Below are 27271 nucleotides of genomic sequence, written 5' to 3'. Positions count from 1 at the left end.
TATGCATATATGTGTCTTATATCTGGTGCCTATCAGTGTCATTTATAGTGCCTAGAGAAGAGGTAGAGGTGATAGAAGAAGAATCAGATGAGAGTCATGACATGAGAAAGAGTTATACTTCCTTGGCCCTAATATTGGTACAGATACTGATTGAAATATTCTGGGAAAAGCAAGGAAGAGGGTCGTACTCTTGCCATCACTAATCCAACAGTAGTGTCAGCCCTTCAAGGCAGTCTAGTCAGGAAACCAAAACCATGAGCACTAATACTATCTTTATTGTACGGTTACAGTAACAGAATCTTGCAAGTCTGAAAGCACTCCCCCCTCCCCCTGCCTTTGCTTTCTAGAGAACTAGGGAGGGTCCCTTCTGAGACCTTTATCCATCCCCATCTCCCCTTTGGACTCAGATTTCTCTTATCACTGTTGTCTAGGTTGCAGCTCTTCTTCTTGTCTCCCAAGGTTATTCTAAAACCCATTACAAGTAGCTCCAGAGGAAGGGCAAGTTAGCCTCATGCTGGAGAAGACAAAGGTTGCTATGAGAAAGGAAGAGATGTTTAGCATTTATCATGTGCCCTACCAGGATCCTCCATGAAAGGATCTTTCTATAGCAAGTGACCTTAGAACACAGTCCTCAGATTTGGTGGAGCAACTGGTTTTCCTAAATTGGTTTCCACCCCTCAGTTTCCCCAGTCTCTCATGGTGAGCATGACTTTGTTATACCCTGCCCAGAATCTAAGATTTGGGCAGGTTATAAATATTGTAAAATAAAAATTTAAAAATATTTTTTCTAGTGGACCATACAGGAAAAACAAGTATTGTAGGAATTGAGTATTTCACAAAGCAAGGCTGGCTGACAATTTAGGTCCAAAGGAAAATCTAACGTTTACTTTCCTCTATATAGACTTTCTCAAGAGCCACGTGTGACTTAGGAAAATTTTATAGCCTAAGTAGGTTACAGCACAAAGTAAGTATGTCAGCCATAAAGCAGGAAATCCACTTGTAAACTGGCTCATAAAGCTGTAAATCAGGCTCTAGCCTTTTGTCCAGGTTGGAAGGGGCAGGCAACAGCAGTGTGACAGAATATCCACACTGCACCATTAAACTACACCTATCCTATGCTGGCTGGACTGTAAAAAGATGTAAAGAAATTCTGTCCAGATTGGGACACTTTGGGAGCAACATGCCAGTTCAGAGTACCCACTACCCTAACCCTCCATTGGACAAGTCCTCTGCTGCTCTGCCCTCCCAAATTTCTGTGCCAGGAAAGCAATTGGCAATCACTTTCTTTCTATGGGAGGGAGTTACTGGACATACTGTAAATTCTTTGATATACAAAGTTATTTTAAATTTACGTACACTAGTTTAAAGCATCACAATGCACAAGAATGCACATTTACTGTACTGAAATATTTATACCTTAAGTGACTGGAAAAATTATGAAACACTGTACCGGTAAACTTATTTTTAAAAAACAAAGCAAAAGTTCTGCCCCTCATCATCATCTGAAGACATGTCCAAGCAGGACCATAATACAGACAAAAAGTAAGTAGCTCAGCAAAAAAAATAGTAATTAAAAAAAATCTGATAGTTTTCAAACCAGTCTCCCTCTGCATATCAGGCAAATGTTATAACCACTGTGCTATTGGAACATCATTGATAACAGTAGCTGTGCAAAGATCAGAGAGCTACAGGATGGCAACTATTGACCCAGGTTTGAGGTGTGCCTGCCTCTGCATAGTAACCAGGAACCAGTCAAAGTCCAGGTGTTTGCCTAGAAGAAAGTAAAGTGTAACAGGCAAATGGAATGCTTAAGCTGGAAAACAGGCTGCAGAACATGACTTTTAATGCAGAGCAGGAGAACACAATGGAGGTCACATTTGTGGTGGGCTGGGAGTGAATAGAGGACAATACCATCTATTTCTCTTCTCCAGGAATAATTGATGGCCCTTACTTGCAGTGGAACAACTTGCTAGTGCAGATATGCCTATGGCTGGAGAGTCAAAACTCCAACCATCATTACAAGTCCTATGGCCAATTTTCAAGGGGGAGTCAATTGTCAATTCAGTCCACAGGACCCAGCACACATGGCTTCAAAATAAGTAGAAGTTTCCCAGGATATGATCTAACTTGCCTCTGGCTTAAATAGCCAAGTCTCCTGAAACTGAGCAGCCTTGATTTATTGGATTCAGATTCTACAAACTTCAGCTACCACAAATGCCTTCCTCTGCAAGCCACTATTCCACTGTTTTCTATTTTATGGCTTTCCACATATTGCTGCTAGTGTTTCTGAGCACTGTGGGGCCTTGCCTTCAGTTCCAGGCCAGAACCATCTATTTCAAGGAAATAGGATCTGCTTTTATTTTGTCACTAGTACTGGGGCCTGGTTCTTAGGTTTCTGAGTTGACAGCTTCATTGGCTTCCTCAAGAAAGATGGCATGTCCTGATGGTCCCTGCATTAGCCTGGAAAGGGAGCCTAGTCGTACATTCAGTAACTAAGGTCTGGTTATCTCAGTAAAAGAATAGGTGAAAAAATAACATGACATCACAAATCTTTTTGCACTGCAGCCAGCACTCTCTCTGTATCTCTAGAGAATTGGAGCAGTGAACTAGACTGCATAAGGTAGGGACTGACCAAACCAAAATAGAATAGTTGCTTCCCAAGATTTGGAAATTATACTGTACTTTGCTTGTTGCAGTCTAAAGCTGTATTTGCCTTTTCTGTAGTCCTATCACACTGCTGGTTCATATTCAGTTACAATCAGCTACTATTCCAAAATCTTTTTTGCAAGTATCATTACCAAAGCAAATATCCCACATCTTATAACTGTATTTGACTTTTGTTGCTAAGAGAAAAAACTTGCAGTTGTCTATGCTAAATCTCATTCTGTTACTTTCAGTCCATTTCTCCAACCTATCCAGATAGTTTGGAACAGTAATTCTGTCTCCTATGTATTAGCAATTCCACCTAATTTTTATCATCTGCAAATTTGATAAGCATTACCTCAGTCCAAATCATTGAAAATACTGAAATACTGAAAATACTGAACACAAATACTGAAAAGTTAAGGACTAGGAACTGATCCTTATGGCACCCCACTTGAATCTTTTCTCCAATTTCATGATGATCCACTGGTAATTACTTTTTCAGTACAATTTATATATATCCTGTATATCCAGGGTATTCAGCCCACAAGTAATTAGCCATACCACAAAATTCTATTACTGCTCTGAGTTTTATTAAAATTTGACTTTTGAAGTCTTTGACTACACTCCGTTTTAGTGACTCTTAAAAATCAGTAATTCCAGCATTACATGGCCATTTCCTCCGTGATCTGGGTTTTTCCACTTCCTCAACTAAGTCTTCCCTATTGATTAGTATCAAGTCAAGGATAGCTGATGCTTTTGTGACTTCCTCCACAAGTGAAAGAGAAAGCTGTCAGCAAGACAAGTCATGAATTTTCTGAAAGGACTATCCTTGGCAGATTTCATCTCCCAACATGTGTTGGGATAATTAAAGTCTCCTATCACTGCAATTTCATCCAGATTTGCAATTTGCTTTTGGAAGGGATTATTCATGTCTTCTTCTTGGTTGGGTGGGTGATAGTAAACACTAACGAGGACCCTTGTACACAGAGAGGTGAGGAGCTGACTAGCATGTAAGCAAAAGCAAATACTCAATTCTTCAAAGAGTGTAGAGGTGAAGTTTCTTCTCCCCAGTTCCAATCTCTGAGCATTCAGAGATGTGGTTTGAAAACAAAAACAGACACTTTGGAGTCTCAGCAGTCCAAACCAAGAAAGTAATATTCAGAACAAAGTGCCTAACTATGGATAGAAACAGTGTTGGCAGTGGCAGTTTGAGGCTTCTATTTCTGGTCTCCCATAAACCCTCTCAATAGGCCCTCCAGCTGCACCTGTGAGTGGGTAAGCAGCACCTTACTTATGCAGTCTCCAGTTCCCTTTACTCCCTCCTGGCTTTCCAGCTTGAGGAACCAGCTTTAACTCTCTATCCGGGCAATAAGTTGATGCAAGGTCAGGCAGCATAGAAGGGGATCAGGCAGTTTGCTTGTGCAGCCTGATCCAGATAGTCAAGCAGCAGGTTTCTGTCTGTAGTATCCTTTTTGCCAACCACTGGCATCTGTCATCTCTCTCATCCTTCTCTTCTAACTCCCCACACCTTTCTCATTCGTCAGAGTAGTCTTTCTGCTCAGCAGGCACTGAGTCAGCAAACACTCATTCCCTGTTGATGTTGTGTACTCACAAGGAGGCTGAGATTTTCCCTTCACCACAACCCTATTTCAACAACAACTCACATTTTCTGCAGTGTGCAGGTCTTCATCTGGGATCCTTGCTTCAGGTTTTCATTTGCACCTCTACAGGATTCAATTCAAAGGCCGAATCAAGCTCCCTATACTTGGGCCAAACTCATTTTTACTTTGTGAGGTGTAACCCATTTCATGCCAGTCTATCATTTAGGTAACTCAGACTATGTTTCTGGAAGCAAAATCTCTCCCATTGACCCCATGTGCCTAGCCAGTCACTGATTTGGAGTATTTTTCTTACCCTTTCCAATCTTCTTCCATAACTGGAAGTATAAATAAAAATACCATCTGAGCTCCCAGGATCTTGAGCTTCCTCCCAACATTTCAATGTCTGTGGCGATGCAGTTCTATCTGTGCTTTACAGTATCATTTATCTCACAAATATTAGGAGAAAGGATTAACTGTCAATGGACTTGGAAGTTACTTGTCATGTCCTAGACCCCTGCTTCTATCAGACAGCACACTTCATATGCTGATGGGCCTAGTCTGTCTATTTCCTGTAGTAGAGAGTTGTCAACTTCCATGACTCTTCTCTTTGTTTTCTTATAGAGCATAACTGCACCCTCTCATTCTGTAGTTCTCTTTCTTCCTCTGAAAGCTCCCAGACTATTTCATCTACAAGGGCCTAAAAACTGTATCTACCTTCCAATAGAGAAGAATATATTTTATATCTCTTGTTTCTGATTGTTAAACTCATTCACCGAACCTCACTATATTTGACCATTTTCCTTATAGAGATTTGCTCTCATTGTCAGTTTCTGTTGTAGAGGCTCCTACCTTTGAACTGATAAATCCTCATATTTTCTTATCAGATGGAGTAGATGCCTTCCCTGCTCCAATCCTTTCACATTTTCTTCAAGGGCTTGCACTTGCTACAAATATAGGCCAAGTTGATTTCAGGCAGGAAGATGAAGATGATTCAAGCATTGCAGATCTCCATTGCAGGTTCCATCTTAATTTTTGCTTCTTAGGGCCCTATCAGTAGAAAGCCATTCATTCATTCATTCATTCATTCATTCATTCATTCATTCATTCATTCATTGTTCCTTTTCAAGGATTCCAGGTTCATCAAGTGCAAACTCTTGGCTAAGAGGGAAAACCTCTTAGGGACTCCTTTTAAATTTCCCTGCTGAAATCCTCTGGCAAACTATTATTAGCTCTCGCTGCTCACTTGCACAGTCTAATGAAAGGTATCAATCCTTTATTGCAAAGAAAAAACATCCAATTTCTTTGACTTGTCCTTGCCTACTTTTTGGAGTTTGCATCCTGGCATGAATGTGGTCCTCAGCCCAGAAAACCATGTACTGCTCTTAACTGTTTTTGAAATGATGACCCAAAAGAATTGAAAGTACAGGATAAGTAAAGGTATAGCCAGCAGCTTAGAGCTAAGAGTGTTGTATCCAGATGGGGAATAGGAATCCTTGCTATTCCTATTCCTTCCCTTTTCTTTATTTCTAAAGGTAATAGCACAATGGTTTGACCTGAACTAGGAGCACACACGCACACACGCAATTACCCCACCCTAGTCCATGCATTCCAGGATGCACTGAACCATAAGCAGAATATAACTATGAAAAACAAGATTGCCTTGCCATTATTGTAAATCATTCCAAATGTATCACTTTCAATAATTATTTTTATATATTTGATTTGGTGCAGTTTAATAATAAAATTATGAAAACTTTAATCACAGTGGACTTAACATTCCTACATTGATGCTTGAAAATATATTTTCTTGAATTAAACTCTTCTGGCAAGAATATGTTTAAAGAATACCCTGACTCATATATCGTGCAGTTCAAAGCCCAATGAATCTCAATAGCACGTCTTCAAATGATGTCAATAAATTAATTTTAATAGCACACTTCAGATATTAGTATGCATAGTTATATAAAACTAGTTCTCTTACGCTGTAGCTCACATTCAGTTAGTAATCTGGATTATCTGTTTAGCAAGAAGATTGTGTATTGCAATGTGTTAAGTTTTGAAGGTATTAATAGTTTAAAATACAACATTTATAATAAAAGGCTAAAGTTTCTTTCTGAAGTAAATCAGCAAATCATTGCTGACACAGTTGCTTGGATCTAGACTTTATTCATCCTAGTCATTGCTAGAAAGTCTACTGAGAAAGCAAGAGATGATTTTGACAATCTTCCCTTTTTCCCTATAGACAATGAAACTCCCTGGAATTTAAACCAGAAGGGTTGGGGACATGACCTGAAGACTGGAAGTTAAGAGGAAGATCAGCAAGTTGCTTTCCTCTCCTTTCATCTGTACAATCCCTCCCCTAGATCAAAAACTTTCCATGAATTGAAGTTCTTTCATTTGTAATAAGTTCAATTATTCATAAATGAAATAGGTTCAGTTACTGAAAATTAAAAAGTCAGTCTCTAATGTTCTGTTGCAGTTTGGCTTAGTCCCATGTGATCAAGTAATGTGACTCAGACCCAGAAAGACAAAGAAAGACATAGGGCTAGACAAATAAGAGGAGACTTGATATTAGATACCAAGCTAAAGATTCAGTGGCATCCCTGAGTATCTCTTACTCTTAAGGGGAAAGGTTTTCATTGAATTGAGATACTGCCCAGTATCTTTCACTGAATTGAATTTCATTGAGATACTGGCCAGTATCTTCCTGTATGGTCTGGCTCTTACTGATAGATGTTTTATAAAGGAGTACAACTGATTAAGACCCAGGGACTGGGAGAAATAGTGCATCATTTTCCCCACTGCTGAGTTCCTCTACACACAAGTCATCCCTCTACTGTTGATGAAAACATACATGTTTGTAATTTGCCCATATTTCTCACTTAAATTATATTCACTATCCATCATTAATACAATAATGTTGTCTACATTTATTTATCAGCCTTTTAGTCTGTAGAATAATAACTATTTCAGGGGAAACTCTAACAGTTTTTATTATCTTTTCAAGAAAAAAAACCCTACAGTCTAGTTAAGCTTGCATCCCCATCACCTTCAAAGAAATATCTGATGGCATCACTCTGATAAACTTCTTCATTTATCAATAAGGTAAAGCACAAACACGATCACAGTCTTAGAAACATTCTGTTTGAAGACCTATTGAAGGTCATTCCAGAATTCTTTTAAAAGACTAAAGAATAAATAGGTTTCAAATCATGTAACACGTGTCAAAACAGAAGGATTATGATACCAACCCACATAACTCACCTGTCCGGAGGAATTTAGAACTGGCTCCCTCAAAATTCCCACTTCCCCAACATCCATATAGGCAGGAATGTTGGGACTGAAAATCATGAGGTCACTCTTGGCACCAGCCTCTGCACTCACACCTGCCAGGATGTGGCTGTGGCGATTGGAATAAGACCAGCTGCCCACTTCACTGGCACAGACCAGGGTGGCCATGCCAGGGCCATACACCATGGTTTCCTTTGCCTTGCAGTGGCATCGCAGGGCCACATAGATAAGAATGGCCAGCAGAAACAAACTGGAAACAGAGCAGATGGCAATGATCAGATAGACATTGACTGAGTCCACCAGGGACACAAAGCTCTCCCCTGACTGGTGAAGGTGGATATCCGCCTTGATGGCTTGGGCATTTGTCACCAATGACACACTCAAGGTAGCTGTAGTTGAGAGTTGAGGCTTTCCATGATCCTTCACAAGAACCAACACACTCTGGATTTTGCTTCCTTCTGTCTCATCCAGAGAATATTTGGTACTCACCTCACCACTATACTGGCCCACAGACCATGGACCATTGTTTTCTTCAAGCAGTTCGTACCTTAGCCATGCATTGTATCCTGAATCAGCATCCAAGGCATGGATCTTGCCTACAATATGACCAGGCATCACTGGAACCACAAGAAGTATCAAGTCCTCTTCTGATGATTCTGACACGGCAGGTGCATTGTCATTCTCATCTATCACAAAGACTTGAACAGTCACGTTGCCACATAAGGAGGGCAGTCCAGCATCCTTGGCTCTCACCTGGAACTCCAGCAATTTCAACTCCTCATAGTCCAAAGGTTGCAAAACATAGAGCTTTCCACTTTCTGACTGTACAGAAATGTAGCTGGACAATGGCCAGAGCTTCTCATCTATCCAATAGGTTATTAGAGCATTCTCAGCTACATCTGGATCTGAAGCAAATACTGTGAAAATGTGAGCACCAGGTGGATTTTTCTCTCTCACAAAGACTGTGTAGGACAGCTGTGAGAAAGTAGGTGCATTATCATTTACATCACTGATTGAAAGCATTAGGAATCTGGTGGCAGACAATGGTGGAGTCCCTTGATCTTGTGCAATAATTTCTAGACTGTACTCGGCAACACGTTCCCGATCCAGGTGCTCATGTAGCACCAGTGAATAGTAATTTTTTCCAGTTGACACTAGCTTGTAAGGAATCCCAGATGGCCACAAGGAACTGCTCACTTGTCCATTGGCACCAGTGTCTCTGTCTGAAACAGTAATCACAGCTATCACCATCCCCAATGGTGAGTCCTCTGGAATAGGTATCAACAAAGACATTACTGTAATTTCTGGAGGATTGTCACTGAGATCCAGAATCTCAATCAAAACTTTGCAGTGTCCTGATAATGGAGGATTTCCATTATCTTTTGCCTCAACTTGTATTTCATAGAAACTCCTTTCTTCAAAGTCCAAATGCCCTTTCACATAAATCTCACCAGTTTGATGATCAAGGATGAACTTTTCTTCTCCACTTGTGGGAGAAAAAGTGCTTGAGATGTATGTAATTTCTTTATTTGTCCCCTCATCTAAATCTGTTGCATTTACCTTAAACACTAACTCATTTTCTGAGTTTTCTAAAAACTGGACTTTATAAACCGATTGATTAAATACAGGAGGGTTATCATTTGCATCTAGCACTTGGATCACTAACTGGACTGTGCCAGTGAGTTGTGGATTACCTCCATCAGTGGCCACGAGAAACAAGTGATGAACAGCACATTCTTCTCTATCAAGAGGTTTATTTAAAACAAGGAATAAAGAAACACTATGTTCATAAGTTTCTGTTACATCTAGACTGAACTGCAGGTTAGGGCTAAGTCTGTAGCTAAGCAGAGAGTTTGCAGCAATATCAGCATCAGAGGCTCCCTCTAGGGGAAAGCGTGAATCATGAATATTAGACTCTGCAATAGTAAATTGCCTCTCTGTAGCAGGGAAAACTGGGGCATTGTCATTTATGTCTGTAATCTCCACTTCTATGTGAAAAATCCTTAATGGTTTCTCCACAAGGGCATCCAGGTGAACAATGCACACAGCATTCTTGTCACAGAGCTTCTCCCTGTCAATCTGAGAACTCACAGATAAAATCCCATTCTGCACATTTACCTGGAAATATTCTCCTTGTTCCTTGGAAAACAACCGAAACATCCGAGTCACGAGTTCATCCACCTCTAGCCCCAGATCCTGGGCAATGTGGCCCACAAAAGTGCCCTGCTGGGATTCCTCCTGCACCGAGTAATAGAGCTGGCTGCCCCCCATTCTCCAAGCGGCGTGGAGGAGTGCCAGCTGCAGCAGCGATGCCTTTCCAGACTCCACTTTCCATACAAGCATGGCAAAGCTGGAGACCAGCTTTTGTTCTTTTTTAAATAAATAAATAAATCCCTTTTTTATGGGGCTCAGGAGCAGAGCCCCAGGCCCACTCCTGGTCTGGTGGTGCTGGAATCTCTTCTAGTGGTTTTGCAACTGATAGCTGGTGTCTCTTTAGTGGTTCTGTGAGTAGAAGTCCAGGCGGGTGGAGCTCTGCATTTTAGCCTTGCTTCTTCTAGACAACAGTGACCCCTTGTGATTGCCTTTTGAAGTTCTCCCATGGTATTAATAGAACTATAACTATAATTCTTATAAACATCATAAACTTTTCATATAATAAAATCATGATAATCTTATACAATATATTTCATTTTATACGCCTTTCTCCTTCATTTATATTAATTTGTCTACCTCATTATCTTAGATTAATCCAGCAGCTTGACATTTGCTTAATCTATTTTCTCTTTTTAATAGATCTTTTTTTTTTTTTTTATGTTTGCAAAAGGTTATTGGGAAACCCTACAGAAAATGTAACAGGTTTCAGATTAATGAAATTATGGGACATAACTGAGATGTGGAGCAGTGGTATCATAAAGAAATACTACTAAAACTGTTGGGATAGAATACAATACCATGTGCTTTTTATGACCTCTTAGATCAGTTTCTGTTTATTGGCTGCAATATTATTTATGAGTCATATTTATGACTGTAATTTGAGACATACTGAAAAAGAGAGAAATAAAGATTTACAGGGCCAAATTTCTTCATTAGATCTCCAAGTAATTGATTTTTCAGAAAAGTCTTGAACATGATGACAACAGTTCCAATCTTCTGAAAGCATTTCCTGTCTACCTCCCAGGGTCCCCACCTAATGATACCAGTTTCACATGTTCTGGTCAGAATAATGCCAACGTGTAGCAGTGTAAGAAAACTTTTGAAAATCTTGAACAGGAAGAATGAGAATTCTCAGATGCTTTGTGTTCAGTACAGGCAAATATACTTTAATTCTTTTCTTGTTGGAGCTGTTACATTCCTACTGGACTTCTCCATAATATATAGATGTAAAAATGCTTCTGAATGATTCAGTGGCATCTGTGTGAGATCAAAAACAGTCAAGCTGCAGGTTGTGGCAGCATGATTGAAACTTATCCTTTTGTATGTGCATCAATATCACACACATGTACAAAAGGAATGGGGGGTCAATTGCACTGCCATAACCGCCATCTTGACTTTATTGACACCCCCTCCCAAGGATGGTGTTGGGATGATTATATAATCTGAATAGTAGGTGCTATTGGCAGGAGAATGTTTGTTCATTTGTTCTAACTGACCATTAAACCTTGGTGGAAGCTATTTATTTGAAATCTACTATTATTGCAATCCAGACAGCATTTTTTAAAAACATATATAAAATTTTAAAATTCTCAGTTCCTATTTCTTGGTTTCCAGATCCAACAGAAAGAGCTCCTAGAGGTTTTACAATGTTTTCTCACCTGTGTCACTCAGGTACTGGAGAATGGAACAGGATGAAACCTCTCCTTCTATCTCATGTAAATGGGGGAGGGGGGGGGGAAAGGTTATCCTAAGCCATTTTGCCTGCATCTGCTTCACATTTTTAATAAACAATTCCTTAGCCTTTAAGGTGTCATAAAATGGGCCCAAGACCCTCTGGTGGTTTGCTGTTTTATCATTGCTATAAGTACCCAATACAGGAACTACCAAGTGAAGTTACTGTATGGGCCCAAAGATGAGAAGAGATGCAGGTTGCTACAGGCATCATCAGACACCACTGATTTATTCTGAGTGAGCTCAGATCTCATCAGAGCCAATGAAACACATCATGTTATAAAGAAGCAACTTACTTATGTCTGGAACTGTCTTTGCGAAACTCTTTCCCCCTCTTTTTGCTTATTAAACAAATGAAAAATAATAATAGTAATAGCAATTTCATAAATGTGAAAAGAAAAAGATTGCAATATTACATTAATCTTTTAATATTATTCAAGAAACTAAAATTAAAGATAATAGAAAATTGCTGATTAAGTTATAGCAGAGAACACAGCTTAAAAAAATTTGTCCAGATTGTTTGCCCTTCTGCTGAAAAGAAAATTATTCAGATGTTGACAAACTGCACATCTTACCAATCCTTTGCTTCAAATCAATTGAAGATTTATTTTCTTATGTTTATTAATTCTTTTGGCTATCACACACATCTGAATTGTTTATACTTCTTAATGCATTGATAAAAACAGTGTGCTAATGATATAGCCAAGAAGAACATACAGTATATGTAACTGAGAAACAGCAATGGCAAATTATATAGATAATCCTATGAATTTCAGAGCAAAATACTGCAATAATACGACAAGCCCAAACCACATGAATGTTCCAACTTCTAAATTGCATTTACAACAATACAATCAATGTTTACTGAATAAACTTTTAGGAAAGATTTGGTTGCATTTCAAGACAAAAATGTCTATTACATTTTACAATAAAATATAGAACTCTCTACTTTTACAGTTTTAAAAGAACCTGTTACTTAAAGCATTCAAGTCTGTTATTCTAAAGTTCACTTAAATAATTAATACCACTTTCATTTACTTTCTTTAATTTCTAATTCAGCTTAATAAATAGCTTAGGACACTCAATATTTCCGAAGTTTTTAACACAAATAGCATTTCAGAAGAAGCAATAGCATGAGAACCAGAGTCCAAGTAAGGGATACTTATATTAAATAAACTGCCAAGAAGCATTCTGAAGTAACTCAAACTTTGTTTTAAGTTCTACAAACTTTTTAAAAAATGCTTCTATACTGGCCCCAAAATTGCTTCTAATCTAGCCCTAGACAATAAAATTATGAGAAGCAGCTTTATATTCCCAAAAAGATTCTACCAACAGTTCTCTGATTCTGTAGCTATTATCTGATAATGTCAGCTTTTCATGGGTAACAATGTACAGTATTTTTTATACAGATCCATTCTGTAGCATTAAGAACCCGATGAGGATTGAATAATAACAATAGGTATCCACAGGGTGGGGGGAAGTAACAAAACACACATCATGGTGTCACAGTGTAAACTCTCCACCCTTTCATACCTGCATGTGACATCATGGCCTAAGTGTGAAAGGGGGGAGCTTGCACCATAATGTCATGACACACACTTCATCATTATAATGACATTTTGGTTAGGAATACATGCCTATGATAACTCTAAGTCAACAGTGCATATGTACTTCACCAGCCTCAGAATCTGAGAATGGAACAAAAGAAATAAAAGCCTTCTAGTAATAGTGCCTTAGACCACAAAATGCCTACTACATTTTTATCAGCATTTCAAAATCTTAATCTTTAGTAAACATTCTATTAAGATATACAAATATATCTACTTACTCTAATTTTTCATCATCTTGCAATAATTTACTTCATTTTCCCTGTCAAACACAACTGCTGTTTTATATGCATTAATGTTTAGATCTATAGTCCTCGTTGCACCATACAGTGTATCCAACATTTGCTGCAAATCCTTTGGGTTCTCAGCCAACAATATGGCATCTGCTGCTCACAAACAGGTACCTTCATACATACCACAAACAGATGACTTATACCACAACAACCAATTTTATACATTTATCCATATATACATTAAACAACCAAGCATTATCACACATTCTTGTATTACTCTGTGCTCAATGATGACTCATGCACTAAGCATTCAATTTTTTTTCTCATACATTTTGACTCATATCATATCACGTTCAACAACTAACCTTCAACTCCATATTCATGCAAAAATACATAATTCAAGCCTATTCAGTATCATACAATTTCTCTAAATTGAGAAATTTGCAGTAAACTTTGTCACATTGTACATTTCTCAATGACATATGGAAAAGCAAATCTTCAGTCTTCATACCCTCTTCATACCCCCTGCTTAGCTGGACTGTGCTTCTCAATTTTTGTTCATTATCACCTCTTGCACCCTTTTGATCAATACCTTTCCAAGCACACTATAGTTTTTGCATTTACTCTTGCTACATTTCCTTGTCTTTCCTTGAAAGACAATGGCATTCTTCCAATTACCAAGGACAGCTGCAGTCTTCAAACACATTAAACAAGTTGCCACTCTATAAGCGAACCCCATGCATATTTTAACATTTCTACATTTCTACCATCTACACTTGCAGCCTTACAGCATTTGTGGCTTCCTTTCATCAGTTTTTTCTGGGATGCTAACATTTATAACTTTTGTTTCAATTCCACTTTTCAACAAATCACTATCATTCTAAATCCCTCACTTCAGTTTATCCCTATTTCATCACTTTTATTTTGAATCCCACTTATTCTTCTGGAGGCTCCTTGTTTAGCCCTTTTGACCTACCCACTTTGTGTCTTCATTAAAATAATTCCACATTTTTCTCTCCCTCCTGATCTAACACATTCCTTGCTCTCCTTAAGTACATTCTTTCAAACTAGCATTTCCTCTTTATACACATTATACAATTTCTTTCCCTCATTGTCCTTTTATTTGCATACAGTGTCATGCTGTTATATGGATTTTCCTCATCCATGACCTCTTTTACTTCATTATACCAGTATCTTTGTTTCATACTTCCCATTAGTGTAGCTCCACACAATTCTGTCATGTGCATATATAATCCTTTTCACTCTATTCCAAGCAGTTTCCATATCCTTTTTTCCTTTGTCCACTTACCATTCATTCTGTTGGGAGATTAATCTATCTTCTAACACTTTTTATACAGTTCTTTTATACCAGTTTAAAATAATCTCATTATTAAATTATGTAACTTCTGTAGTAGACTGTGGGAATGCTGCTGATATAATACAGGTAGTCCTCACTTAAAGTCCATTCGTTCAGCAATCATTCAAAGTTACAATGGCGCTAAACTAAGGGATTTATGGCCAGTCCTCAAAGTTCCAGCCACTGTAGCGGTCTTTCTTTTGCGCTGGGGCAGTTGGGGACTTCTTTCACATGCCAGCCTTCTTTCACAAAAGAAGGCCCTGAAGGGGCGCAGAGGCCCTGGCCAGCACACAAGAGAAGCCCCTGCTGCACCAGTGCAAAAGAAGGACCTGGCTAGAAGGGTCCTTGTTTTGCACCAGCACAACCAGGGTCTTCTTTGGCATTCCAACTTTCTTTTGCGAAAGAAGGTCCTGGGTGGCATGCAAATGGAAGCCTCAACTAGCATATGAATGGAGGCCCTGGCTGGTACATGAACAGAGGCCCTGGGCAGGGCATGAATGGAGCCCCTGGCCAGTGCGTGAGAGAAGCCCTGACTGCACTGGCACGAAAGAAGGTGATGCAAAAGAAGGCCCTGTCTGGTACAGTAGTGGCATGCGGTGCTGCAGGCACGGTGGTGGCAGGCAAGGCTGGGCAGTGGGAGCAGCTGGTGGCAATGTGTAAGCAGGTAGCCAAAAGGCAGAGATGGGGGGCGGGGGGTTAGACAGGTGGGTGGAGTTCAAGAGAAGACAGTCCCTTACCTTACTGAGGCTCGGGGCTGGGATCTCCAGGTGTGTTTTCCTGCTCCCGTTTCAAAGCAGTGCTTGTCTGCTTTTGTCAGCTCAGGTGCTGCCAGCCAGTTTGCCTAAATCACTTTATTTTCTTTTAAGCCAGCCCCTCCACTTTGGCTACTTTGCAGGGCCAGGAATACCCATCACCGCATTTTCCCTACTTTTCTTTAATAAGTTCTGTTGTAGATTCTTTTATAACAGGAACTTAATAGTTATAACAATTAAATGCAGAATGTCCCCATTTCAAAACCCAATAAATCTTTTTTTAAAAAACATCTGTTTTTCTTTATACTTTTCTGCTGGTCATTTTTCTTTCCTTTTCTTTTTCTAAGTCCACTGGTGCATCATTTCACCATAATTTCAGTCACTTGGCAGATGTTTTAAATTATTATTTTTCTTTCCCTGGGCTACTTACTGCTCTGCTGGGCTTTTCTTTTCTTTTTTTAATATGGACACTGATGCACCGTTTCATCATTTTTCTAGTCATGGGAAATTTATTTATTTATTTATTTATTTATTTATTTATTTATTTTATTTATTAAATTTGTCCTCGCCCATCTCTTCCCAATGGGGGACTCTGGGCAGCTCACAGCTCATTAAAAACAATAAATAAATATATAATTAAAAGCCTATATGCACAGTTACAAATGCTAAGTAAGACCTGCCAGCAGGTTTGGAACAGAAAGCAGGGAATCCTCCAACCGGAGAACCTGGTAGTCTGCTGTCCAGATTGAATTCCTTGCAAAATGCTGCCAAAAGTCCTCAGTAAGAGACAGGATTTTGTTAAGCCAATTTAATGTCAAACCAGCATAAGTAGTTTAAGGATGCATTTATCTTGTTGGAGATATTCAAATGAATCTGCTTTTGTTGTATTTGCATCAAAATTGGAACTAAATTTAAATGTCTCAGTACCGAAAACTTTATAGGAATCTTTACCCTGAAGTTTAAAAAAAAATCAAAACACAACCCTACATACAATAAATTTATCAGAATTATTACTAAGACCCAATAGTATCAACACTGATTTCTCCCAATTAATATCAAACACTAGTATTAAAAAATAAGATTAGTTATAGAAATTTCTAGATTATTTATGAAACACAGGACAACATCTGGATGCAACAGTATCTTATACTCTTGTTTCCTGCACTAAAATACTTTTACTGTATTCAGAATTTAAAATAGCATAAGGAAGGTTACAAGTTTTTTAACAGATTAAAAAGAGAATGAAAGAGAAGGCATAATTGCCATGCACCATATCTTAAAATAAAGAAGAAAGTTAGTAATCACTTATGATTTGGGAGTGCAATAAACTGTGCCTGTTCAAAATATAAAATTTTACTTTTTGATTAGGATGCTTTAAACTGAATTCCTGGACTGCTGAATAAAAAAAGAATCCAGAAATAAGATCTGAGGAAGCTAGTGAGAAAAAATCAAAGCTGTCAAAGTGAAGAAAAGTTTTCTAATCCTAATAGCAAATAGCTTTCTCTTTATAGCATATACAAGTGTGGAGGTATTTCAGACAGACATCTGGGCAAAGCATGATTTAATGTGGATTTCTGCACTGAGCAGGGGGTGGGATTTCATGGCCCGAATTACCCCGTCCAACTTTCCAACTTTCTTCTATAGTTCTAAATTATCTTTGTCATTTGAACCAGTACCTAGCTTAATGAAATTAACAAACAAATCAAAAGAATTGCTATGTTCCCAATCGCAACTCATTCATGAAGCTCTGATAGGTAATTCACAAACACTGTGTAAACTAAAAATAAATTATACAAAATATTGTAGAATATCACCTTTTAGCTAGTCATGTATTTATAAGTCTTCTATTACAAATTGAAAATGTAATTATGAAAAATATATTATATCAGTACTGATTTAGAATTGGTATCAGGGAAATAGAATGTTGGCTGAATGTCAAGCACTAAAACAAGGACCAAAACTCACCTCTTTAGATGCATCTGGGGGCAGTTCTGTCCCATTTTCAAATTCTCCATTATTTGCAAAAACAGGAATGTTGGGACTGAAAATCATGAGGTCACTCTTGGCACCAGCCTCTGCACTCACACCTGCCAGGATGTGGCTGTGGCGATTGGAATAGGACCAGCTGCCCACTTCACTGGCGCAGACCAGGGTGGCTGTGCCAGGGCCATACATCATGGTCTCTTTTGCCTTGCAGTGGCATCGCAGGGCCACATACATGAGAATGGCTAGCAGGAACAGACTGGAAACAGAACAGATGGCAATGATCAGATATATGTTGATTGAGTTCACCAGGGGCATGAAGGTCTCCCCTGACCGGTGAAGATGAATGTCTGTCTTGATTGCATGGGCATTTGTCACCAGTGACACACTCAGGGTAGCTGTGGCTGAGAGTGGAGGCTTCCCATGATCCTTTACAAGAACCAGCACACTCTGGATTTTGCTTCCTTCTGTCTCATCCAGAGAATATTTGGTACTCACCTCACCACTGTACTGACCCACGGCCCATGGACCACTGCTTTCTTCAATCAGTTCATATCTTAGCCATGCATTGTATCCAGAATCCGCATCCAAGGCATGGATTTTGCCTACAATATGGCCAGGCATCATAGGAACCAGCAGAAGAATGGGGTTCTCTTCAGCAGATCTTGACACAGCAGGTGCATTGTCATTCTCATCCATCACAAAGACTTGAACTGTTGCATTCCCACATAAGGAGGGTAATCCAGCATCCTTGGCTCTCACCTGGAACTCCAGCAATTTCAACTCCTCATAGTCCAAAGGTTGCAAAGCATAGAGCTTCCCACTCTCTGAATGTACAGAGATATAGCTTGACAATCGCCAGAGCTTTTCATCTATCCAGTAGGTGATCATGGCATTCTCAGCTACGTCTGGATCTGAGGCGGATATTGTGAAGATGTGAGCACCAGGGGGATTGTTCTCCTTCACAAAGACTGTGTAGGAGGGCTGTGTGAATGCTGGAGCATTATCATTTATGTCACTGATAGGCAGTAAGAGGCTGATGCTAGAAGAAAGTGGTGGAATGCCTTGATCTTGTACTGTTACTACTATCCTGTATTCAGCCACCTGCTCCCGATCTAGAGGTGCACCAACAATCAGGGAGTAGTAGTTTTTGAATGTGGACTCCAATTTGAAGGGTAGCCCAATAGGCCTTAGGAAAGAACTTACTTGTCCATTGGTGCCAGAATCCTTGTCTGAAGCACTGATGATAGCCACTACAGTCCCTGGTGTGGAGTCTTCTGGCAATGGCACAGAGAGAGAATTCACAGACACTTCTGGAATATTGTCATTCATATCCAACACTTCAATGAGAACTTTACAATGTCCAGATAAAGTACCCTTATCTTCTGCCACAATTTGAAGTTCATAGAAATTAATATCTTCATAATCCAAATTTCCAATCACACTGATTTCCCCAGTATTGGAATTTATACTAAATATCTTTCTGACATATAGAGCTAGCCTATTGCTAAAAAAATAAGAAATTTCTCCATTAATCCCTTCGTCTAAGTCTGTAGCATTCAGATCAATAACTAATGTCCCACTAGCTGTATTTTCTGGCAACTTTATCCTGTAAATGGATTGATTAAATACAGGAGGGTTGTCATTTACATCCAGCACATTGATGACTAGCTGGACAGTTCCTGTGAGTTTTGGTTCACCCCCATCAGTGGCTGTCAGTACTAAATGATGCACAGGGCTCTCCTCTCTGTCAAGTGGAATCTTCAGTACAAGTACTACAGATTCACTCTCATCTTCATCATTTCCTGAATCAAGAACAAAATGGTTGTTTGGAGGGAGCCTGTAGGTTAACAGAGCATTAGTACCAATATCTGCATCAGAGGCTCCCTCTAAGGGAAATTGCGTCCCTGCTGCTGTTATCAGTTCTGATATGCTCAGAATCTGTTCCCTTGCAGAAAAGATGGGAGCATTGTCGTTAATATCTTTGATTTCAACCTCCACATGGAAGAATCTCAGTGGTTTCTCTACAATCACCTCCAAATGAACAACACAGTCAGCATTCTTGGCACACAGCTCCTCCCTGTCTATCCGGGAATTTACAAACAAGATCCCATTCTGCACGTTTACCTCAAAATAGTCCTTCTCTCCTTTGGACAGCATCCGGAACATCCTAGGGACCAGATCGCTCATCTCCAACCCCAGATCTTGGGCGATGCGGCCCACGAAGGTGCCATGCTGGGATTCCTCCAGCACAGAATAATGGAGCTGGCCGCTCCCCATTTTCCAGGCGGTGTGGAGCAGAACCAGCTGCAGCAGCCCCTTCTGCCAGGTAAGCATTGCAAACACAGGCACAACGCCAACAGTCTCTTCTCTTTTTCTCTAGATATCTTGCCTTAAAGGTGTCAGGAGCAGAGTCCATGCACCTCATCCATTCTGGCAATACTTTCATCAGTTTAATCTTGGCTTATTGTGCTTTCTCTGTTGTTTGATACTCCCGTTATGGACCCAACTGGCAGGAATCTCGGTCCCTTTAAAAGAGGAGCTCTGGATTTTCAGTTTCACTTGAAGGTTTCCTTAGGAAACAGTGACCTCTTGTGACTGAATTTCAAAATGGAGAAACAGACTTCTGTATTCATGATAGATTTCTAATAATCATCCCATCTTCATGCTCAGGTGAATAGACTTTTCCACAGAGTGCTTGACTTCATTTGTATATTTCTCATAACTGCATTTATTCTTCTTTCACTGTGTACACATTATATTCATTTACCTTATACATTTATGGATAGCTATTTTCATTTCTATGTATAGCGATGGGATGTGTACTTGTTTGACTCCCCTGCCACCTCGTCCATTGCTCAAGGTGACTGTGATGCCATTGTGAGAAATCTGGATTGACTTCAAAAATTTGAACCACAGTTTCAACCAAGATGTGGAGCAATGTAATGTTAATGCCAAAGAGGTATGTAAAAGCTATTAAAAATGCTATTACATTTTTAAAATCTCTTAGGTTCATTTCTGAGTTTTCACCAGGGGGATTCAGCTCTACAGACTAAGATCTAAGTTCCAGACCAGGTCGTTCAATGTCTAAACTGGCTTTATTTCTGAAGTAACTTTGTATATGAAAATAAAAATCCAAATCTGTCTCAGGCTTCCATTGGAAGTTTAAAATATAATCAAGACACTTGCCTAAGTGTAGGTATCCATTTTCTTCTTACTTACCATAATAATGTGAATGACATGGCACAAAACACAAGTACTTGATAATCCTTACAATTGTGATAAACATTACATAGCTATCTCATCTTACTTGTTATCTGATAGGCTGACATAGATTGCAGTCCACTTGATCATATGATAGTATATATTCCTGTCTGAGGAATGTTATATATTAGGAAGAAATGTTTTTGACCTTGCATGAGCATAGCACCTCTATGCTACTCAATAAACTAGCCTGCCTTTGTCAGGCCTTCTTGCAAGCCTTAAGAAGGAAAAGCTGCTTCAGAAATGGCATTTCTGATGTTGCTGCTTTAATGAGCTTTCCTGGCAACAAGACAGAAGAAGTTTAGGATTAAACCTATGTTGGATGACAGCTCTCCTCAAATAGGTGCTAAGAGCTTGACTAGTCAGCAGAAGTAATGAGTAACTGGCTTTCTTTACATCTCAATGTATAGTTTTCCCACTACTATATAAATATATGCTCCTCATTTGGAAACAGAATGAACCTGAACCAATAAAAGTTAATTCTGAATGATGGCCTTCCCTGATTGCATCTCTGTTCCTACCCATGTATTTCCAAGGTTTGGGGTGTAGATGTTGTAGTATCAACATACAAAAAAGATTATAACAGCAATCCACTAACTACCATCCACTTAGCCTGTTAAGTATAGTTTATTGATTTATTAAATTTGTATGCCACTGACTCCCAAGACTCTGAGTAGCTCGCAAGTAAAAACATTAAAACAAGAAAAAAAATACAGTAAGAGGCAAAAGTAAAAGAATAAAATATGGCAAGAATGACAAGAACCAGACAGGAACAAAAGAGAAACAAACTCACACAATCCAAGGGGGCTTCACTCACCTTTGCCAAAGGCCTGGGCAAAGAGCTCTTTGCCTGGCCTCTCCTCTCTGGTCCTCCCCCCACCCTCTGTGTTTCTCTCCCAATCCCAGGCATAAACAAAACAAAACAAAACAAAAAACAGCACACCACCTATCCTGTTGCCATAGTTAGTAAACTATATTCAAAACATCTGAGCCACATTCTGTTAGACTGAGTAGAATTAAAAATACATACTCGGGGAGGAACCAGCAATATTTGGTGAAGAACATTCAAGCACTATATTAGCTGTGTACTATTTAGTAGAAAAATATGTTAAAAATTTTAAGTCTATTTTTATGTAGCCTTCCCAAGCTTCAAATTCACATTTGATTCAATCTCTAGAGCTATTCGGTAGGAAAAACAGAGCTACTACAAGTGACAAGTGCTTACTCTTTCTAATGCAGAAATTACATACTAATGCAACTGTGAAGTGAGATATAACCCACAGATGTTACTTTCAAGATCAATTTCATCAAATAGAAAGGTTAGGCAAGGATACATTTTGGCACCCTTATTGTTTAATTTTTTTATCAACTCTATAGCCTACAGTGTGGCCAACTCTGACTTCCAATTTCTGTTATTAGCAAAGAAAAACACCTTGCAGCTCCTATATGTGGATGGTGCAGGTGTTATCTACTGCACCCCAATGCACCTTAAAAGAGCATTGTGAACCTATTGCAGAAAACAAAGACTAGCTATTAATTTCCAAAAAAACAAAGTGAAGTTCGCCAACGGAACTAAAAAATACAACTAAACAGTGGAAGGTAGCAAGATAGATCAGCATTATCATTTCAAATAACAAGGAGAGGTGTTCCACCATATCAGGATCTGAAGCACACACACACACACACACACACACACACACACACACAGAGTATACTAAGCAAATACATCTAAATCTGCTATCTAGATAAAGAAATTTTGCTTTACTGGAGGTGAAGAATTAGTTTTAGCAGCTGATAAACTTTTTATACCAAATATTTGGCCCAAATTCTGTATGGAAGTTGGAATATGCAAGTAGGAGACAATCTAACAATATGTCCAAACTAATTTTTTTTAGCTATTGTCTTGCTGCAGTCAGATGTATCTCAAAATGCTATAGTTAGATTAGAAACTGTGATGCCCATAATAGAGGTGAAAGCTTGGAAGAGCATCATTACTTATTGGCTTAAGAAGCAGATCTTTCTGAAAGGACTAACTTCATTAGTTCTAACAGATGAGTATCACTTGAACTGGAAAATAGTGGTTGTGAGGAAGTTAACTGCTTATGGATTCACAAGAGCTTCTCTGTTTTCCTTGGGATGCAATTGTGCTAGACAGGTTCTGTCGCAAAGCATGACAGATATGGAATATCAGAATGAAATCAGCAAAATATCCAGTAATATAAAGAACTGGGTGACAAATTACGTCTCACAACCTGCAAAGTATTTATCATTGCTTTCCCTCCCCAAGCTCCGCAGACTGATTTTCAGAGCTTGGTATAACGCTCTTCCTTTGCAGTTTTGTAGGGCAAATACTTTAAGACCTCTGTGTTGGAATGTATTTGCCTCTGAGAGCTTGGTGAAGTATTATTACATTGCTGTAATATTGCATGTATTATTCCATTGCTTTTTCTACAAAGACTTCTGCAAGGAGAATCTAACTCTCATAATAAAAAAATATCCAGAGAAACACATAAATTTTATATCAAACTCTTCTCCTCTCTGATATAAACCAATACATTTCTGCTGCAAAGTTATGTGAGAATCTGCCAGCAGATAACCCAGATGAACAGGAAATATTAATTGTACAGTTTATGTTTTAATTCTATCTGATGTATGATAATAAATTTTTAAAAATTTCCTATATTGTTATGTACTCATACTAATGTAGTTTAATTTTAATTATTTTGCATTATATTATTCTATTTTATAATTAATTTTTCACTTCTTAATTTTAGTATTAAGAACACTTATATAAAGCTTTACTCTTTTAATGTTTAGTATTGAACTGGCAATGCTACTTCTTTGTTCTATTCATATCTTGTAAGTTTTCATGTTATTTTATTTTATTGATGTTATTTTATAATATTCTACGACTGAAATAAAGATATATATGAATGTATTTCATCTGATGCAGACATATATGCTTCTGAACTAGACATTAAATTGTCTGTATTACATGTTTCAATTCCAGAAGGGCAGTAATACTCAGTTTTTTCCTCCACTTGTCACTTAGAGCGTTTTGTAGCATCAGCCAGCTATCACTAAAGTGATGTAAAGTTTTCCTCACTAAGGTTATTTTGGCACAATGTTGGTTGGAACACTCTAGAAGATGCTCTAATGGAGATCTCCCTCTGCAGCTTTATTACATTCGCTAGTGAATTCAGTTTCAAATTTTGATATGAATTGTCTATTATTTTGGCATGAACAGTATACACCTTATTGTGTGGAAGGAGGGCTGCATTTGTTTTTCGTTTTGTTTTGCACATTTTCTTTTTCCATTCTGCAGGGTTTTTTTATTTTGGGGAAGGATATAAAGGGTATTCATTATTTGGAGTCTGATTTGGTTTACCTTTGCTTTTTTTTGTTAAACAAAATCTGATCACTTCATCACTTTTTTTCCACCACACTGTCATATGTCCCCTGCTTTGTATCAAATGCAAGTGCGTTATTTTTATGCAGGTGATGTTAGAATAATTAGTACTGTTTATTCTTCAGTAAAAATACTGAATTTATATCATGCTTTTTCCAGAAGAACTCAAGGCAGCATACTGAGATTGCCCCATTCTATCCTCACATAAACAATACATTGCATTAGAATAGGCTGAGAGATTGTGATAAGTGACTGGGTAATTGATTGGGGATCAGAACCTGGAGCTGCCCTGTTCTAGTCCAGTCCTCCAAACACTCCAGGAGCTGACTATTGCAGCAATCTTCTTTACTCATTTGATTGCCCCCCAAATGCCAGTAGAAAATGGGCAGACCACTGGAATCCCACCAGATGTTTTGGACTTTGGGGCCTCTCGACTCCAGGCAGGATAGTCAACGGCAAAGGTTAGTGGTTGCCAGGTTAATAAGAAATACAGCCTCTTAGTGGGCCCTCCATGAGTGAATGTCCTTGTGTTTTATTTTTAATGATACCTCAACTGCAAAGCAAAACACAGATGTCTGCTTTGACTGAAACAGCCTTTGTTTCATAATGGCTTTGTTCATAATGGCTCTTGTGCATGTTTTATAAAACACAAATGGTTGAAGGAGCACAACACAAGGAGTCAAAACAAACCACATGGAAGTTAAAGCAAATGGTGTAAACTGGCTCTCACTTTGTAACCATCAATAACCACATTTTTCTTTCAGGCTTATCATTCCCAATATCATCATGAGAGTAAAAGAACTGGTTCCACATAAGAAACATTCATTTTTTTCAAGAGTAAATCCAATCAAGTTCAATACTTTTGCTATTAAATAATTATGCATAATATTGCAATTACTGAATTTAGAAATATTTTAACAAGGATAACAAAGTTTAACAAAACTGATTAAAGAAATAAATACAGATTAGCTTTATCTAATAATTTTTCCAGATTTTGAAGACAATCAGGATTCAATGTTTTATTACATCTTTTAAAAAATAACACATGTATGAAATGGAAAGAGGAAGAGAAGTTACTCATTACTTGAAATGATCCTTTAAGATTCTTTGAGCTTTAAAACCAACCCCCCCTCATTTTTTTTCCCCCTATCCCTCAACACATTGTAACCTACCCAAAGAGTTTGCTGGATCAGCCTGAGGATATCCATTTAAACAAAGAGCAGAAATCAACATTCCATTTATAAAAGAAGGCTATCCTCAACTACCACCTAATAAACACCAGTGCACTTTCTGATAAAGTGATATCCCATAGCCAACAATATAAATTGACAAAATGTTTGACCATGCAGGGAAATGTGCATATGAATCACTTATTTCATATTCAAGCCTATAACAGTCTTTTTGTTTTTTGGTAGTGGTGGTGTCTTCAAGTCAGTTTTTGACTCCTGGTGATTGCCTAGACTTGTTCCTGCAGTTTTCTTGGCAAGGTTTTTCAGAAGTGGTTTGCCATTGCTTCCTTCCTAGGGCTGAGAGAAAGTGATTGGCCCAAGGTCACCCAGCTGGCTTTGTGCCTAAGGTGGGACTAGAACTCACAGTCTCCCAGTTTCTAGCCTGACGCCTACTTTCTATCAGTATTGCAGATTAGGAATATGTAGTATTCATATCTGAAGTGGGCAAAGGTGCTTCAGATTCAGAGTAAATATTCCTTACAATGCTAAGCAAGATCTTTATGAAGAAATGTATATTTAAGATCCTTTCACTACAGCCAGAATACAAGCTGGAAATTGAAACTGTTTATTAAATATACCTCTGTTTCCACTCAGTACAGAAACCCAGCCCTATTTGGGAGAGATTTTTAAGATCTACAATATGGGATCATATCTTGTATTTACCTAAGCAAGTCGGAACTGTACAAAAGGAACAGTCTTTCTCTGAAATTTCTTACTGGAGTTGGACTACCTGGATAGATAGGGGGAGGGGAGAGAGTTCTGTACTATATTTTCAATACGTTTGAAGTCACTATAGAATTAGTTCTTTGTTTTGTTTTTAGTTTCTCTTTTAGTTTTTGCTTGGTATTTTTGTTTTTCATTTTTAAGTCTTACTATTGCATATTGTTCCATGTAAGAAAGATATCAACAATGTTTGAACATTAGAAATTCCAAACAAACCAAAAATCCTCAACTTAAGTATGCTTTTATATACCTAGCAGCTTAATATTTTAAAAGTTTGCAATCCATGCCCAGCCACAAATATTGTTTTAAAAAGTAGCATTATTGTCTGCCAAAAAGTTTCTTATCTGGGTGAACTGTGTGTATGATACTTCTGGAGAGCCCTTGTCAAGGAAATCTATTCTCCCTTAATCAAAGAAATAAAAGAAGAAAGGGCATCATTACTAATGACCCATCTGCTTATTATATAAAATATAAACAGAAGAATGAAAACTATTGATCTGTAAATCGATTTCTTGATTTAGAAAAGAAGTGATGAACTCAATTTTGGCTATTTATTTATTACCAAGACTTGAAACCTACTTTATGCAAGTATGTACAGGTAGTCCTCATTTAGCAATCGAAATTGGGACTGGCAACTTAGTTGTTAAGTGAAGCAGTTGCTAAGTGAAACTGCGACTGTGCTTATGATCTTACTTCAGGTTTCCTTTTTTTATAGACCTGTGAAGGTCATAAATGCAAGGAATGGTTGCAAAGTTACTTTTTCAGCACCATCATAACTGTGAACAGTCGCTGTACAAGGGCTACCTGTAGTGCAAAAGCAGCATTCTTGTTCTCACTTTGATTGAAAAGGATTTATTATTTTTTTTAATTTGAAAGGATTTTAATACATTAAAATAATTTTATTTAATTAGCAATTACTTAAAACTTAATACAAGCTATTAACATTAAATTATTTATTTAATTTAATTTTTAAAATAATTTCTAATAAAAAGCAGCAGTGACACAATTTTTTAAAATAAAAAAGAATTTAATAATTTAGAATACATCTCTTCAGTACGTGAATTATAAACAAGAGATTAAGTGACAGGGCACAGTGAAGACCTTATTTATTTTTACTATTCTGAAAGAAAAACTTCCTCACTGTTATATAAAATACATGTTCATAAAGTATCTTTCTCTACAATTCCCATTCCAAAAATATTTCCCCAGAAATAAAAATTACCTATCCTTTTAATTATAAATTGTCATTTTAAGTATAACATTTATCTCAAAAAATATTTTGTATAAAGAC

General features: G+C 38.1%; 1 protein-coding gene across 1 annotated transcript in view; it reads right to left on the bottom strand.

Moving 5' to 3' along the window:
* Positions 1-27271, bottom strand: part of LOC103055153 (protocadherin alpha-5) — a 121397-nt gene that overhangs the window by 80286 nt on the left and 13840 nt on the right. The gene's annotated exons all lie outside the window — the stretch shown is intronic.

Source organism: Python bivittatus, unplaced genomic scaffold (genome assembly GCF_059951505.1).
Source record: "Python bivittatus isolate LINGU-HERP-01145 unplaced genomic scaffold, Pbiv_v1 ctg000960_np1212, whole genome shotgun sequence".
Taxonomy (NCBI): Eukaryota; Metazoa; Chordata; class Lepidosauria; order Squamata; family Pythonidae; genus Python; species Python bivittatus.
Note: the sequence above shows the minus strand (reverse complement) of the source record. Positions and strands in the feature narration are given on the sequence as shown.